Genomic DNA, 4,661 nt, shown 5'->3' with positions numbered 1-4,661 from the left:
TGCCAGCAGGAGACACTTAGCACGAGCCCCGAGGAGAAAAGTGAATAGCTGTGCCACACAGGCACTGATTGAAATGGCTCTCCTCACTGCTGAAGAGTTCACCAGCAACCTTGGGGAGATAGCTGAGCAGTAACAGAAAGCCACAAAAGCCAAGCTACCGAGGAAAAGGTACGCTGCGTATGAAGCCGGGGGATCAACCTTGATCTGCGTGATCATTCCAAGATTCCCTATTAATGTGCTTAAAAAAAAGCAAGTCACCTTCACCTCTTGGCTTTGTTAGTCCAGAGAGGATAAACCTCAATGGCCTCATAGTGATTCCTCTCAGGCATGCTGGTAGCACACTCGTGTTATCTCCCAACAAGAAACTGATTCAACCCCTAGAAGTAATGGGAAACTGGCAACACACAATTTATTTTCTCAGTAGTCACAAGTATGGGGCATTTTCATCATAGCTTCTGACCAGACTTCTTTAATTACACATTGAAATGACCTGTGATACAAGGGAGTACTGTTCCTATTTTTCAGGTCAGATAAGAAAGCCCAGAAAGATGAGATAGCTTATTTAAAAGGCAACAACAGCACTCTGAAACACTAGTGCTTCTTTCTGTATTGCAGTTACCAATACATTTTTTGCCTACTAACTAACCCCCAACCCCACCCCAATCCCCCTCCCCCAACTGGCCCTAACCTAAGCCCAACCAGCCCTAACCACAACCCTAAATGGCAGACCCTAACCCTCTAACCCTAAACCCTTAATGGCCCTGACTCCAACCCTCTAAACCCCCTAACCCTAAAACCCTAACTCCAACCCCTAACAACTCTTAATCCCAACCCTAACCCCAAACCCAACCCCAACCCTAAATGGCTCTAACCCTAACCCTCCCACTCTGCCTTGATGGCTCTGAGCGTAACCCCAACCTCTGACCTGCTACCTTGAACTTGTAGTCACCCTTACTCCTTGCCCTGTCACCCCTAAACTGGCTATGTAACCTGCTAAGGGTAGCTCTCTAAGCCTAAGGTGTATATGTGTATGACTGTATGTATGTATATATACAGTGCATACACATTTTATTATTTGTATATGTGTCTAAAAAGAAGTAAGTATGGGAAGGCTTAATTTGCATATTTAATGAATTCATTAGCAAGAGTAGGATACTATCTGGGAGTAAATAATTTTTTTTATTTTAATTGTAGAGTAATAATTATTTACTCCCAGCTGGTATGCTAGAGAAAAAGAAGACAGAAGAAAACAGAGAGCAAAGCACAGATTAAAGAGCAAAGAAGAAAAGCAAAGAGCACAGCGGAGAGCAGAAAGAGCAAAGCACAAAGTGCAGACCACAGAGATTACAGACCACAGCGCACAGAGCAGAGAGCAGAGCAGAACACTCGTCGTTGCATCATCAGCAACTCTTGGGCTTCTATCCTCACAACACACAAAACGTAACAAACAAGCCCACACTCTACATCACCTGCACATACTCTTCAGCATCCATCTCTAATCTCACCAATACATCAGCCAGCACATACTCTACATTCCTGCAGAAACAGGCAAGTGCACCTCCAGGTTTTTGGACAGCTCCCAGTAACAGGGTGACCAAGCGCCTCCAAAAACCGCCCTGCCTAGAAAACACCCAGCTCCGAGCCGAAGCTCCACACCCACGCAGGCAATGATTGATCACCACCTCGCAGAGCATTGGGGACTCAGGGGGGAAAAGAAACCCAGCTGGGAGCAGAACCCCAGCTGTGTGGGTCTTTTGTTTGGTTGGTTGGGTTTTTTTGGTTTTTTGTCTGGTTTGTTTTTTTTTAAAAAAAAATCTAAGAAATTCTAACTAGAACCTGAAAAAAGAAAAGAACATGCATACAAGGTTAGACACACTAACAACCCCACCCAACAACCAAACAACTGCCCACTCACTCCCACCCCAGCCATTCATCACCCCTACTAACAGAACCATCTCCTTCCATCCTTTTTTAAAGGTAACACTGTACTGGCTTAAATAAGAATCCCCCCAAATGGCCACTCAATCAAAAAAGAGTTTAAAGAAAAGAATACTTTTACTTCTTACTGAAACCCCCCCAAGAAGTTTCATAGATACATTATTCTGCTCTGGTGACTGCCATTACTACACACCCCCCAACTTCCCCCCCCCCCCACAAACACACACAAAAAATGGCAGCACAGAAGACACTGCCAGCCAGAAAGACCTATGACACCACAACCGTGCAGCTCTGATGCCCTGGACGAGCCCATGAAAGAGTCAGATGCCACCACCCGTGACGGAAAAGGGCCAGCAAAGCTGGGAAAAGCAATGCAGAAGAGGCCAGCAAGAAAGACCTGAGGCTGTGACAACACTGGGGAGAAAACCCTGAAAGGGCGCTAGGAAGACACACAACAAGAGCGGGCTCAGAAGAGGTGTGGCCAGTGAGGCCTCGATGATGGCTGCAAAGATGACTGACTGCAAACGGCCACGATGTGGAGTCAGAGCAACAGACCACCCCCTTTTAGCTGCCTGCACAGAACAAGACACAATCCATTGGAGCAATGCTGACGAGTCAGGCCAGGCAAAAAGACAGTGGATGCCTGCCATGCTAGTGCTGCAGAGCACGGGCTGTGCTCCTTGAGCACAACGAGCAAGAGCAACATCAAGACCTGAGCAAAAGAGAGTACAGCTACAACACACACCACAGACTGCACAACAACACAGACACAGGCTGGAGCCGCTCTGCCTAGCACATCCTCACTTTCTGCCATGCACACCCCACTGCCTCATGCACACACACATCCCAAACCACCCTCCACTCTACACTGAACGTCAGCACACACCTGCGCGCGCGCACACACACACACACACACACACACACACACAGTCAAGACACCCCAACACCCTTTGCCCATCAACTTAGCTCTTCCGGTGCTCTGCATCACCATCGGTCCTCAAGAGCCATCCTCAATGGCAGACCCATCCTCTCCGATCTTCCTTTGCTTGCCACATTTGCCTTCACCTGCCACACCAGAGCACAAGTAGTCACCCCCGTGCCAGTTGGCTCCAGCCTCACCTGCAAGAGCACTCTCCACCAAAGCACCATGGGTGCTCCGCTCACCTGAACTGCGCCAATTCCAAACACCAGCATCCTGGCTGGGGGGAAGCCCATGGCACCTGGAAAAAACAAAATAATGAAGCCACTCTTCTGGCAGGCAGCGCTCACCAGCCCTACAATGCCCAACACCAATCCGCTCACCTGAAATCCTCAGCCACGCTTGGGAAAGGCCCACACCATACCTGAAAAAGCACAGCAAAAGACATCACCAAGAGGCAACCCGGCATCACCCTACCACGCCATCAGATTCTGACCCAACAAGCTCCCCCTCTTACCTGCTCGGGCTCTTCTCAGCACTCTACTTCTCCTCTTCACAACTTCCTGCAAAACCTGAGACAACCACACCTTGAGGTGATGCCAAAACCACACCCCACCACAACAGTACCTCACTACAACACCTTTGCCTGCTCTGCTCACCCATCTTGACTGCTGGGCCATTGGCCGCCACGCCAAGGCCCACCAGGCACCTGTAAAACCAGAACAGCGCCAACGAGACAACAGCCCTACACTGGGCTCTGCGTCCTCTCTCAGACCAACACTCACCTTGCCCTGCTCCTCCCGGACGCAAGCAACTTGCTCTCCACAAGGCTCCACACCTACAAGCACAAAGCAAAAATTAACCAGGAAACCACTGACCACAACACTCCTTCCAACAAGGAATCTCTAGCTCACCTTCTTACGGCATTCCCCTTCCTTCCTCCATCTCCCTCAAGAGATCCAAACACTAATCCGCATCTGCAAAAAAGCAATGTAAAATGGAACACACAGATGCTGACCAATCACTGTCCCAGCCCATCACTGCCACACTCCACGCACTATCATTCCTAACACCCACAGGCAAGGCAGCTCCAGCCCCGAACAGACACACAGACACAAACATGAAGGAAAGCCCTATGCAAAAAGAACTATTCCCATGCATAAGATGCTGCCAGCCAAAAAGCCCTACAATGCCACAACCACACAGCTCTGATGCTCCGGATGAGCCCACGGAAGAGTCAGACGCTACTGCCTGTGATGGAAAGGGGCCAGCAAAGCTGGGAAGAGTGATGCAGAAGAAGCCAGCAAGGAAGACCTGAGGCTCTGACGATGCAGGGAAGAAAATCCTGAAAGGATGCCAGGAAGGTGCAAAACAAGAGCGGCCTCAGAAGAGGAACGGCCAAGGAGGCCTCAATGATGGCTGCAAATGGCCACGATGCAAAACCAGAGTGACACGCCACCCCTTTTAGCTGCCTGCACAGAACAAGGTGCTATCCATTAGCACAATGCTGATGAGTCGGGCCAGGCAAAAGACAACGGATGCCTGCCGCGCTAGCGCTGCAGAGCATGGGCCACGCTCCTTGAGCGCAAACAAGAGCGACATCAAGACCTGAGCAAAAGATACCACAGCTACAACACACACCCCATAAACTACTCAACAACACAGACACAGGCTGGAGCTGCTCTGCCTACCACACCCTCACTTTCTGCCATGCACACCCCACTGCCTCTGCCTCACACACAGCACTCATCCAGAAGAGTTCTCCATACTACACTGTATGTCAGCACACACACCCAAGACACAT

General features: G+C 49.7%; 1 long non-coding RNA gene across 2 annotated transcripts; it reads right to left on the bottom strand.

The window, feature by feature from the left end:
* Positions 1 to 2,869: 2,869 nt before the first annotated feature.
* On the bottom strand, positions 2,870 to 3,836 carry LOC135326637 (uncharacterized). 2 transcript variants are annotated; one of them, XR_010386935.1, is made up of 6 exons: positions 3,772 to 3,836; positions 3,643 to 3,695; positions 3,375 to 3,429; positions 3,241 to 3,281; positions 3,103 to 3,158; positions 2,870 to 3,003 (listed from the first exon to the last, which is right to left on the bottom strand). It is a non-coding gene; the product is annotated as an uncharacterized LOC135326637 (long non-coding RNA). The 2 variants fall into 2 exon arrangements; XR_010386934.1 differs by lacking the exons at positions 3,643 to 3,695; positions 3,772 to 3,836 and having other exon boundaries at positions 3,375 to 3,530.
* Positions 3,837 to 4,661: the final 825 nt, after the last annotated feature.

This window comes from Dromaius novaehollandiae, unplaced genomic scaffold (assembly GCF_036370855.1).
Source record: "Dromaius novaehollandiae isolate bDroNov1 unplaced genomic scaffold, bDroNov1.hap1 HAP1_SCAFFOLD_33, whole genome shotgun sequence".
Classification (NCBI taxonomy): Eukaryota; Metazoa; Chordata; class Aves; order Casuariiformes; family Dromaiidae; genus Dromaius; species Dromaius novaehollandiae.
Note: the sequence above shows the minus strand (reverse complement) of the source record. Positions and strands in the feature narration are given on the sequence as shown.